The sequence below is a fragment of the Micropterus dolomieu genome, linkage group LG11, assembly GCF_021292245.1.
Source record: "Micropterus dolomieu isolate WLL.071019.BEF.003 ecotype Adirondacks linkage group LG11, ASM2129224v1, whole genome shotgun sequence".
Lineage (NCBI taxonomy): Eukaryota > Metazoa > Chordata > Actinopteri > Centrarchiformes > Centrarchidae > Micropterus > Micropterus dolomieu.
The window spans coordinates 707,781-721,118 of NC_060160.1; the positions used below are offsets into that span (position 1 = coordinate 707,781).

At 42.4% G+C, this 13,338-nt stretch overlaps 1 long non-coding RNA gene across 3 annotated transcripts in view; it reads right to left on the reverse strand.

Annotated features, from left to right (window-relative positions):
• Positions 1-8,508: 8,508 nt before the first annotated feature.
• The window catches only part of LOC123979621, a 12,532-nt gene continuing 7,702 nt past the window's right edge, over positions 8,509-13,338 (reverse strand). For all 3 annotated transcript variants that reach the window (XR_006827270.1, XR_006827269.1, XR_006827268.1), the window contains exons 3-5: positions 12,178-12,768; positions 11,783-11,942; positions 8,509-10,167 (exon numbers count right to left, since the gene is read on the reverse strand). This is a non-coding gene — a long non-coding RNA (uncharacterized LOC123979621). The remainder of the gene's footprint in view (positions 10,168-11,782; positions 11,943-12,177; positions 12,769-13,338) is intronic.

Consider the following 13,338-nt stretch of genomic DNA (forward strand, 5'->3'; position numbering starts at 1 on the left):
CCCTGTGTGTCGTTACTCCTCCCTGTGTGTCGTTACTCCTCCGTGTGTCGTTACTGCTCCGTGTGTCGTTACTCCTCCCTGTGTGTCGTTACTCCTCCCTGTGTGTCTTTACTCCTCCCTGTGTGTCGTTACTCCTCCCTGTGTGTCGTTACTCCTCCCTGTGTGTAGTTACTGCTCCCTCCTCCCTGTGTGTCGTTACTCCTCCCTGTGTGTAGTTACTGCTCCCTCCTCCCTGTGTGTCGTTACTGCTCCGTGTGTCGTTACTGCTCCGTGTGTCGTTACTGCTCCCTCCTCCCTGTGTGTCTTTACTGCTCCCTCCTCCCTGTGTGTCGTTACTGCTCCCTGTGTGTCGTTACTGCTCCCTGTGTGTCTTTACTGCTCCCTGTGTGTCTTTACTGCTCCCTGTGTGTCGTTACTGCTCCCTGTGTGTCGTTACTGCTCCCTGTGTGTCGTTACTGCTCCGTCTGTCATTACTGCTCCCTGTGTGTCGTTACTGCTCCCTGTGTGTCGTTACTCCTCCCTGTGTGTCGTTACTGCTCCCTGTGTGTCGTTACTCCTCCCTGTGTGTCGTTACTGCTCCGTGTGTCGTTACTGCTCCCTCCTCCCTGTGTGTCGTTACTCCTCCCTGTGTGTCGTTACTGCTCCCTCCTCCCTGTGTGTCGTTACTCCTCACTGTGTGTCGTTACTGCTCCCTGTGTGTCGTTACTCCTCCCTGTGTGTCGTTACTGCTCCCTGTGTGTCATTACTGCTCCCTCCTCCCTGTGTGTCTTTACTGCTCCCTGTGTGTCGTTACTCCTCCCTGTGTGTCGTTACTCCTCCCTGTGTGTCGTTACTCCTCCCTGTGTGTCGTTACTGCTCCGTGTGTCGTTACTGCTCCCTCCTCCCTGTGTGTCGTTACTCCTCACTGTGTGTCGTTACTCCTCCCTGTGTGTCGTTACTCCTCCCTGTGTGTCGTTACTGCTCCCTGTGTGTCGTTACTGCTCCCTGTGTGTCGTTACTGCTCCCTCCTCCCTGTGTGTCGTTACTCCTCCCTGTGTGTTGTTACACACTGAGATCAGCCTGACGTGAGCAACACTGTTGGAAACAGCAGACAGTCGTGCATCAGTGTGTCAGAGCAATTTGTTCACAACAATGAGAAACTGCTTTTATGATGTGTACAAGTGAACTGAGGATTTGGAGGCTCAATAATTAGTTTTGAGAATTTCAGTTCTGATCTGAGAGCAGCACCAAAGCGACTGAGAAAAAACACATTGACACATTGAGCTCGGAGGACACGAGGAGCAACACTCACAGCAGAGTCCTGCGTCTCCTTCTGGTGCAAGGCAACAGTCTGATGATCAGATCCTCCTCCTCCTCCGCCTCCTCCTCGGTGATGAATCAAAGTCAGTACGGTCTCTCTCTGTTGTTCCCGTGCTCTTTGTTTGTTTGAATTGTTGTTGTTGTTGTTGTTAATCCTCCTCTCGCCTCCTTCGCTCTGACTCAGCGTTTGTCTGAAGAAGACAAAGGAGAACAAAAGCTGTCGTTCTGCTGATGAAGAGATCAGTCGAGTCACTTTGGAGGATTTAAACCAGAAATAAAAACTCGCTCAGCGTCTCTGTTTTGTTCCCACAGCAGCTGCTTTGGACCAGAGCTGAAGTCAGATGTTGACCTGGGTGCAGCTCTATAGCTCAGCTTTATAAAATAAAATAAAGCCGTAGGGTATATACAGTTCTGCTGTGCGTTTTTAGAATTTGTGTCAGCATGTAAACAGCAGCAACAAGATGATAACATGGTTTCACCTTCAACAGTCTGACGTTTGGTCGGATGTTGAGTCCATCGTGACTCACCACTCTCAGTCCACGTCCTGCGCCGACGGCTCAGTGCACGGGCCGCCCACCAAGCGCTTGATCCCGCATGTTGAGATGTGGGCCGGACAATAAAACAATAACAATAATTATCGCAATATAATTTTTCTTTGTTCAATAAATATTCAGTAAGTGTTTGACTTTATTCACTTGAAACAGACTTAATTGTTTTATTAAGATGTTTGTTTTGTTGAGGAAAAAAGCTTTGACTTAATTTTACTCGTGCATATTTGTTGACAAAGATTTTATCAGAATTGTTTTGAATGTTCTGCCTCAGGTTTGTGAAGTGATCCACTGTTTGACCATCAAACTTTCACTGGGGAGCAAAAATCAGCCTTTAAACTCAAAAGAAATCACGATTTCATCCTTATTGTGATAATTATCGATATCAAAAGATATGAAACTTTTAATTGTGGTAACATTTCTGGCCGTATTGTCCAGCTGTAAAAGTCTTTTTTTCCTGTTTCTTGGCCAACATGAGGCCCGTTTTGTTCAGACTGGACCTTTAGGAGCAGTTTTAAGTCCACGTGTTTTGGAAAGCAGGACATTTTGAGATTAAACACCCTCTCACTTCCTCTTTAAACACGCTGTGCTTTGCTCCAACATGAAACTGATCTCTTGTAGGAGCTGAAGTGAAATCTTTCCTTCTGAAGCCGCTAATGTTCAGTCAGAATTCATCGAGCACACAGCCAGGTGATTTCCTGCTGCAGATGAAACCGGAGCGACTCAGCTGGCTTTCATCGCAGCTCGGCAGAAACAACATCACAGGATTAAAACACAGTGTTACAGAAAAAGAAGAGATCCTCTGAGTGTTTGGAGCTTCAAAAAAGACAAGACAAGAATAGAAAACTTGATTATTATATGTTACACTTTTATAAATGACAGAAATAATTAAAGAAGCTTCTACAAATGACCATTTTTAAAGTCACAAATGTCTGATTTAATCAAAGGGGTCTTTGAATTAGCTTTCATCAGAGCGCCACAGCGACTGTTTCTGCTTAAACAGAAAGGATCTTTACTCTCTGTAGGGATCCTTTTCCATAACAGTTACAGACACTTGTAGAACAATCTGAGCCTGTCAGCAGCAAAAACAGGTGCTTTAGTGGACGACAGCGGCGCCGTTTAGCCCTGCGCCCCGGATCTCAGAAGGGTTTTTAAAAATCAAACAAAAAAAGACCGAAAATTGGGAGCGAGCGAGAGAGAGAGAGAGATTATTGTTATTATTTATTCTCCTGCACATTAGCGAGAATAAGAAGATCCAGCTGTAGCTCTGTGTCCTCTCTGCTCCTCCTGAAGCTGCTGTGAGCTGCACTTTATCAGAGGCGCTGAAATTAACTTTCAGGAGGAGGAGAAGCAGGAGCATGAGGAGGAGGAGGAGGAGGAGGAGGAGGAAGGACTGATAGGGACCGAGTCCATCATTATTTTTAAACTTCAGTATTCTGATGTCAGGAACATGATTTATTTTTCTGACATTTTAGATTTGTTTCCAGTGAAAAAATCCTGTTGCTGCTCTAAAAACATTTAGTTAAGTTTTCTAAATGATTTTTCTGTAATGGATAAAAAAAGAACTGAAAATAGAGAAAGAACTGAACCAATAAGGTTTATTAATGAGAATATATCAATAAAATTGTGATGATCCTCGTCAGAAAGAGTCCAGCCCATCTCCATGTCCTGGTTTTCCGCCGCGGGCTCTGGATCTTCTTTAGAGGGCCCAAAGTGTTTCTGTGCTAAAGTGAGCAGCAGCGAGCCGAGGATATCCTGTTTCAGCAGTTAGAGCATCTTCACTAAAGTCAACATCTGCATGTATTATTAACAGAGCAGATATCTGCCCTCCATCCTCATCAATAATGCAGCCAGCTGAGAGGTGCGCCACAGTCAGGAGCAGCTGTGCTAGCAGTTTCCCCCCGCTTCCAGTCTTTGTGCTAAGCTAGGCTAAACAAACAGAGATGAAACAGCTGACTCTGGAAAAGACAAGAGGAGGAGTTCATTTAATGAGTTCCAGTCTGGACCGAAGTGTTGGACCGACCGACTGAAAGACTTTGAATGCAGGACGTGTTTTTATTTCAACATTTTGATGTTGATATTTGATCAGAATCCTTCTGTCACACCTGAGATTCAAACATCTGCTGCCTCCTGACGAGCTGACAAACAGAATAACACTGATGCTCCATAAAAGCTTCATTTCCTTTACTGCCCGCGCTTCACGTCAGCTGAGCTATTAGCATCTCTGGAGACGACTGACTCGTTCGTTTCATCTAACGACAGCAGAAGACATCAGAGCAACGACAGAAACACTGAGCTGAGGCCGTCAGGAGTTTCACAGATGTGGAAGACAAGTTCTGCCAGAAACGTGAATGTTAGAAAGGACGAAAAGATTTTGTCAGGTTTAAGCGTTGGCATTAGCTCACACTAGCTAGCGACAGGGGATAAAGTCAGTCCTCATCTTCTTTTATGTGTTTATTTTAAATATATGTAAAAAAAGAAACATCTGACAAGAAAATGCAATCAAATAAACGATGATTAATTAATAATAATTGATAAAACTTATTTAATCCCATCACAAATGTCCACAAATCAAATTCAACTGGTCAATATTAAAATCCCCACATATAAACATTATTTTTTTTCTGTAAACAAACCTTTAGTTTTTTCCATATATATTTCTATTGTTATACATTCTAATAGGTTATCAAGTACAGCTGTCATATTTTCCATAATGGTTCATAAGTCCGTCCCTTTTCCGAGTTGATCTAGGATTTTAAATGTTTGTGAAAATCTGTGTTAATAATCATTAATCTTATTAAAGTTGCCTTTCAGGCTTCTGCTATTGAAGTGGATAACTGATAATTTGCCATTTGATTTAATCATCTTGTACTGACCTGATCAGTGTAGTAGCTGCAGTTATTGCTGATGGTGGAGAAGACGTTGTTGTCTGGGTCTCTTGCGAGTTGTGGTCAGTGTGTTTAGATGTTTTCAGTTCCTGCTGGTCAGGATCGTTCTTCATCAGAGTTCTTAAATGAATGAGTTCTTTCAGCGTGTGGTTGTGTGTATTTGTTTGTCACCTTACAGTCCAGTTCTTGTTCATCACTGATCCAGTTCCTCCATATTCCTGATGACAGGTACTTTGGCTTCCTCCGGTGATCCGTTTAGTTTAAGGAATATTTTGCAGTTTGTAGTCCGAGTGTTTTGAATTCTGTTTCTTCGAGTGCTTTTCTGGCTTTGTCGGCGTTGTGCTTTGCAAGGTTCTCGTTGGTGCTTTAAGTTTTCTACCCTGTTTGGGTTAACAAACCTCACAATGACCTCTGATTTATCGCTTGCGTTTTCCCTTGGCAGAGGGTGGAAACTGAATCCCTTTGGCCTGTAAGAAGGCAGCCACCTGTTGCTCTGTGGAGTTAGCCTGCATCTCTCCGGGTTCTCCCCCGTCGTCAGCAGCCGCCGCCCGAGCTAATTCATCAGTTCCTGTTCTTTTCTTTGGAGCCATCGTGAGCTTTGTAGAAGTCGGTGTGCTGCTGTTGAGATGTTAGCTCTGATAAAATCTGCTGTCGTCAGCTACAAATGAGAAGTTGCTTCTTTCTACTTTAAATCGATTAAAAAGATAACTGGGAGTAACGACATCCTCCCGGTATTGTTGGGGGTGGCTGTGGTCCTGACGGAGCTGTCTGTAGCTAATAATGTTGAGTAGTGTTGTAGTCAAGACCGCCCAAACCGAGACCAAGTCGAGACCAAGACCAGAGTTTATCGAGACCGAGATAGGACCAAGACTTTTAGGGGCTGAGACCAAGACCAGTTCCCTGCATTGCACGGCACGCAATAAAATGTGGAACGAGATCACAGGTACTTCTCAAAGTTCCCATTAAAACACCCACATACAAACACTAATAGCTGAAATCAACCTAAGCATCGCGGGGAGGGGTGACAGTCGTTAACGGGAACATCACATTTTTAATCAGGGTTATTTTTTGTATTTGAAGCAATACGTTTTACATCCAATCAAAGTTTGGATGTTAACAAATTATTTAGACAATGTAAAAGCAATTTATTGATATTCCCAAAGTTCTGGTCTTAACTGGTCTTGAAATAAAATCCCGAGTCATCCATGCCCGAGACCGAGACAAGACCGAGTACAAAGGCGGTCGAGTCCGAGCCACGACCAAGACCATCAAAAAGTGGTCTTACGACCAAGACCGGTCTGGAGTACTACAACACTAATGTTGAGTATTTCTAAAAACAAAAACTATCTGCTAATCAGAAAAAGCAGGAATCACAGTACATAACAGGGTTGATTTTGTATTTAAAAATGAACTTCGATCAGCTTTTATTGTCCATCTGTTTTACATTTTTTATGCTGCCTTTGGCCTGTACTGTATTAGTTTCACGTGTTGAGCTTCTCTATTGTACCTGTTTATACCCGCTGGCTGATGTCTATGTCTAAATGGTGAATGGTCTGTATTTGTACAGCTCCTTTTTATCTTTCCAACCACTCAAAGCGCTGTCACGCTACATCACATGCACCTTCTGATGAGCAGAGGCTACTGTGCCAAGTCATCAGAAACAGAAATTACCTCACACATTCATATATTGACATGCAGACTGGGGGAGCCGGGGATCAAACCGCCGACCTTCCGGTTAGTGGACGACCGCTCTGTATATTTGTTTGTAATGCTTCTTTTATTGGGATTAAATCTCACATTTTCAGCTGAAGTCACAGTTTGAATTGAAAACTGAAGTGCATTTACTAAGTACTGTACAAGAACAAGTACTACAATATTTCCATTTTAAGCTACTGTATACTTCTACTCCCCTACATCTCAGAGGAAATTATGTGATTTTTACTTCACTACATTTATTTGATAACTTTGCAGGTTCAGATTAATAATACAAAATTTAATCAACAAATAAATGATGATGTATTATTGTGGATAAAAGTGATGAACACATGAATGCATCAATAATTATAATCCAGTAATTTAATATATGTTATTCTGAAATGGTTTTAAGTATATTCTGATGCTAATACTTTTGTATCTTTACTTGTCACTGAGTATTTCTACACTGTGGTGTTACTAAAGTACTCCACCACTACATTATGAGGTACATCAAATACAGTTCACAGTACAGTATGTAGTACAGTCACTAGTATTGAGAGTGTTTTCTGAGCACCTTCTGCCCTCTGCAGGACAAACTGTGAACTACACTGAACTCCTTTCTCTCTCTCTTCCATGCCACGAGGCAGAGACGGTGGTAACATCCATCTTCTGCAGCTTCTGAAGCTGAAGAGATGTTTCCCAAAAGCATCACAACTGAAAACTGTGATTGATGAAGACTAACGAGTGACTCCTGAACCTGCAGGGGGAACCAAAAACTCCATGTTTCTCTGAAGCTTTTATTGTCTTTTTTATTTTAACTCTGGACTTTTAGCATCAACACCGACGTCCTTTGATAAGTGACAGTAAAAGTAAAACGAGTTCTAAAGGTTAAATAATAAATTAAAACTAAACTAACAACAAATCCAACAGCTCCTCTGCTGGTTTCTGTCGTCATTGGCCTCCTCTCCATCTCTGTCTCTGATATCTTCATCACTTCTGGCTGAAATGCTCCTGATGGGAGACTTTCAGGTTCTGTATCTTCTCTTTTCTTTCTTTATGGAGCAGATGTTGTTTGACGCCCTGCGATGGACTGGCGGCCTGTCCAGGGTGTACCCCGCCTTTCGCCCGATGTCAGCTGGGATTGGCTCCAGCCGCCCGCGACCCTGAACGCAGGATAAGCTTTTGACGATGGATGGATGTTGTTTGTTGCATGTTTGTATCCAGCAGGTCTGAGACAGAAATAAAGATTTTGTCATTGTCTTTGTTTCCTGTTTTACTTTGGTACTTCCTCTCCTCTCCTTTTTTGCATCTTCATCTCCTGTCCTTGTTTTTCCACCTGTGTAATTGTTTGCACTTCCCTGATTAGTTTTACGTGTTCCTCGTTATCTCCACCTTGCTTGTATATTAACGCTGCGTTCCAAAGAGCTCAGAGCTCAGAAATTTCCATGTTAAAATTTCCGACTGAACGTGGCTGACCGTGACAAACAGACCCTTGGTGTTAGTCCCATCACTTCCTCTGTGCTCTCTGTTACCTGTTGTCTGACCTTCTGGACTTGTATCTGTTGGACGTGTTTGCCTTCGGCTTGGACTTTCCTCCGGTATTTTGTCTCTGTTTGCCTTATTCCTGCTTCAGCCTGATCACCTTTTGTTTAATTATTATTACACACAAAAAGCTAGATCTGCTCTGCTTGGTGTCCTGCTTTTACTTTGTTTTGTTTTCCTAGAATGTGCCATATGAATATACTATATAGAGAGCAGGTGTCATCACATCATATATGTATATGGGGTGGTGATGGCGCATAGATAAAATGCTTGCCTTTGGCGGGGGAGACCTGGGTTCGATTCCCACTGTAAGACATCTACAATTGTGTCCCTGAGCAAGACACTTAACCTCCAGAGGCGTGTGACCTCTGACATGTATAACAATTGTAAGTCGCTTTGGATAAAAGCATCAGCTAAATGAATAAACTGTGGTGGGAGTTCTTGTTGAAATAAACACTTTGGGGCAAGCACTTCAGGTTTATTCAAATCATCTGCAGATGAACTCACAGCGACACAAACAACCATCAAGACAAAAACACCATTAAAGATTTATTAACATTATGCAAAGTAACACAGAATATATGGCAAGTACATAGTTCATTGTTATCCCCAAAATCATCTCTTTTAAGCGCCCTTTAATAAAGCTGTAGCACTTGTAGTTACACTGAATCCCTGAATCAAACATTTGACAGCATCTGTAAGACAAAGCATGAGCTGCTGTAGACACAGAGCAGGGGCTCAGACACAAACAGGATTTAGGAAAATGAGAACTGGATGCAACCTGGTGGATCTGAAGGTAGCAAGATCACTTTATGGTGGAAGAATTCACCAAGTGAACGGATCTTTGTTAAGAGCATTCCTGCCATCCAAACTGTGTCTGGGATTTGATCAGCTCTGTTTCACCCTCTCTGAGCCCCGCCTCTATTCTCTTCATCCAATCAGCAGCTCAGCAACTAATCATCCATGTCTGAGGCACATCTCAAGCTTTTTCCTCTAATATTTCCCCCAATCATTTCCCTGCATGACATCATTTCCTATTATTACATCATTTTTCATCATCTTATTATGAAATAATTACCTATTTTCCCAGCATTATTCTCAGTTATATCAAATCAATGAATCCTCCAAATTCCACAACATCTTTACTTCTGCTAGAGCTGCAGGTAGACTGCTCTCATGGACTCATCCGTCCACTTGCACCAACTTAAGGACTTCAGATATTGAAACATCCTCTGCTCAAAGCACTGTCACAGAAATATGCAGAGTCCATTGGTTTGTTCGCACATGTCTGAGGAGCATCTCAGTGGATTCTGAGTGGGTTTCTTTGCTGTTTAGATGTTGTTAGATGATCTTCTCCTCTCTCTCCTAATTTTTTTTGGTCCAGATGTTTCCCTGTAAGACAGCTGGTGGTCTCTGTACAAGCTCCCCACTGAAAAGCAGATGTCAGACCTCCAGCGGAGGGTTGCACACGGACCAACAGCTTCGAACAGGTACAGAGCAGACCTGGATCCAGAGTGTATTATAAGTTCTCAGATTGAGACCCTGGTACATTAATTGGTTCAGTGTATTCTGAACTAGTTTGGCTTTTAAAACGGGGGTTTCAGGGTCCCGGGGAGGGTTTTTCTTTCTGCGTGTTTTTTGGGCTGAAATACAGAGCTAAGAACAAGTTTGTACACTCTTTGGGGATTTTTTTATCTGGTTCTGCCAAGTTGGCCCTCTGGCTGATATGCATAGGAACCGGGCCCAGAGGGCCGGCATGCTTATGGGATACCGGACAATATGCAGGCCTTTAGAGACATACGGGGGGCTTATGATCTTTGAGGGGGGGGGGAAATTTTTATTAGGGGATTTTCAAATCTTTCCAGCTCTCTCTCCTCTCTCCTTTCTCTCAGCGTTGTCTCCTCTACACTAGTTAACTTTGATCAAAGCACGCTCTACACTCGTACAAATACCGTTCAACTGGTCTGTAGTATTGGCCTCTATTGAACTGAAACACGTTCCGCCCTCGAACTTGAGTTTTGCATAAATCATTCCAGGATACGCACGGAGGCAGGACTTTACCACACTTGCAGCATCTCAGGCCGTCGCCCATCATACTTTCTCTCGGTGGGCCAAGGCCTGGCAGTGACAAGCCCGCTGCTACTTCGTTTCCCATTTTCGTTTCAGCAGTTAAGTGCTGATTTTCCTGTGTTTTCCTGAAAGATAAAAATATCATTTAATGACTTTATGACATAAAACCACAAACAGGAGCTCCTGCTGTTTTGATTATTGGTGAAAAGGAAAAACAAGGCGACGTTTGCTGTAAATTTATTGGGCCATTCTATCAGAAATCCACCAAGTTGTTAAGATGTGTGTGAAGTTTTAACAAACAATTTTGGGGTACGTGGCAAACTAAGGTAAACAGTAACGACGTACTACATACAGTAGGCATGGGTATCATTAGTACTTCATTAATACCACTGCTCTCATTGGTTGGGTTCTTTATTGATGCTCTGATTGGTTATTTTTCATTACTAAATAATTGCTTTAAAATAAAGTGTTTTAAAACAGAATAAATTGAAAGTGAATATTTAGATCTAGAGCAGCAACAGTAAAGTTTAAAGCAGCAAAGTCACTATATAAACTCAATATAATCTAATTGGAAACCAATCTGAATCGTCAGTAAATCCCATTGCCTGTAAGAGGTTTTCCCTGCTAAATGGGTTTCGGTCATAGACCTTCCACCACCAGGCGGAGAAAAGCTCTTCTGTTGGATTGAAGAAAGGGCTGTATGGTGGAAGATAAATATTTATGAATCACTATTTGATGTTGAACCACTTGCACAGCAGGACACCACAGTGAAAGCTGACATTGTCCCAAACCACGACATAGACAGGATGCACTGCCTGATCCTGCTGCTCACTAGGGGTGGGGGGAAAAAAATCAATACAGCATAGTATCGTGATATTTGCCCTGGCAATACTGTATCGATACACGGACGCCAAGCATCGATATTTTATTATATAAATCGCAGATGGGACTTTAACTTTTTGGTACTAGAATAATAAAATCTATTGCTTTTTTAGTCCACTAGAAAACTTAACAGGACCATATAGAGGACTGAAAAAGTGATATACAAATATAGACAAAGTTTGACTTTAGGAACCTAACTGGAAGTTGGAAAAAGGTAATAAATTGCAATATATCTCAATGTATTTAAAATCGCAACATAAATATCGTGATAATATCGTATCGTGGGGCCTCTGGTGATTCCCACCCCTACTGCTCACACTCAAACACAACATCCCAAAGGCCACCCAGAAATGTAAGAAGATGTTCAGTGTTAAATGGCCCCAAGGCTGAATGAGGGCAGAGAAAGAGAGTCTGGACAAAAGGTGACAAGTGCAAAATGGGTTTCAGTGAGTGAGAATGTGTTTAGAGTTTTGCAAAAAGAGTGGATGAGATTTGCTAAAAGTCTCCAACTACCTGAACTTGTTTAAGGTTTTACCAAAAGAGTGATTGATTCTACAAATGGGTTTAGGCCACCGAGCGTTTGGTTCAGAGAATGGGGTTTAGTGTTTTAGCAACTCAGAAAAACTGTAATACCTGGTGATAAAAGCCACAAATGGTGTTTATTTCATTAATGCACAATTTAAATTAAGATTATAGAGAGTTAATCTGAGTGAGGTTTGGTTTATTTCTGTAGAGTTCGACGATATTAAACAGTCAGCTGGCTGTTCACAGCAGGTATCAGATCAGATTTTGCGTAAGATCTTTTCCTCTTCACATTTTTAAGTAGGTTGAATGGTTTAACAAATCAGCTGATCCTACCTTCAGATCCAAACGTCAGGATGATGTGAGAGCAGAAAGCCAGTCAGCAGCAGGTGGCAGTGTTACAGAAGGTCAGTCAGTCAGTCAGCGCTCTGATGGGAGAGTTTTCACAGCAGCCGGAGACGTGACAGAGCTCCACAGAGTCCAAACTGTAGAAACACTGAAGAAGAAAAACAGGTGGTTATTGACTGTGTGAGGGAGAACAGATCCTTTTGATTTTCACTATTTGAGCGGCTGCTGTCTTTAAATTACAGTAAACTTTTGTTATTTCATAGAAATGGCACTTTGGCAGAACATCTGTCACATTCATTTGAAACTATTTCATTTGTTCTTTAACTCAAACATTTACCGACATGACAACTTTTCAGACATGTAAAGAAACATATCAGACTCACCACCCTGTTCCTGTGAATGTTTCAGGTCAGCAGCTCGCTGGTGTCTCCTCCAAGTCTGTCTGTAAACAGAGAGACCTGCTCCTTTATATTATGGTGACTCCACCCACAGAGTCCGTGGGCCGGACCAGATGTCTGAACCATCTGAGTGGTCTAAACCTTACCTGTACTAAATAGTTTATAAGGTGAGTATAAGTTAATTAACATAAGAGCCTTTCCACAGAAGCAGCTTTTAATTTTGATTGGACATTAGTGCCCAATTAGTGCCTTTGCAGAATCTCCAAAAAGCATTTAAAATATTATATTAACAGTGACAATCTTAAAGCTAAAACATTTATAATGGTTGTTCAATCTGCAAACACGTATTTACGTCTACTACTGACGAGTAAAAACTGAAAACCAAAACAACAGTAAAGGTGGTAGTGATACTGACATCAATACAAATGAATAACAGCACTAATAATAACACTACTAATGATAATAATGATCAGACAGATAATAATAACTGTAGCAGAGGGTGTCGAGCAGGAACACGGGGGCAGCAGGTGACCCGCAACCACAGATCCAGACTCCACAGCTCCAGGGCCAGAAAACCTGCAGGAAGTGATAGGAGGAGAGAGGAGAGGGACGAGAAAGCACAAGACTACCAGAAAGGGGAGAAGTTGTGTTAGTAACATGCAATAATGGGATAAGGTTGCATACAGAGGGAGAGAAAGTAGAGGAGAGAGGAGCTCAGTGCATCATGGGAAATCCCCCGGCAGTCTAGGCCTATAGCAGCATAACTAAGGGATGGTTCAGGACTCACCTGAGCCAGCCCTAACTATAAGCTTTATCAAAGAGGAAAGTCTTAAGCCTACTCTTAAATGTGGAGATGGTGTCTGCCTCCTGAACCCAAACTGGAACCTGGTTCCACAGGAGAGGAGCTTGATAGCTGAACGCTCTGGCTCCTAGTCTACTTTTGGAGACTCTAGGAACCACAAGTAACCCTGCATTCTGGGAGCGCAGTGCTCTGGTGGGGTAGTAAGGTACTATGAGCTCTTTAAGATAAGATGGTGCCTGACCATTAAGAGCTTTGTAGGTAAGAAGAATGATTTTAAATTCTATTCTGGATTTTACTGGAAGCCAATGCAAAGAAGCTAAGACAGGAGAAATATGATCTCTTTT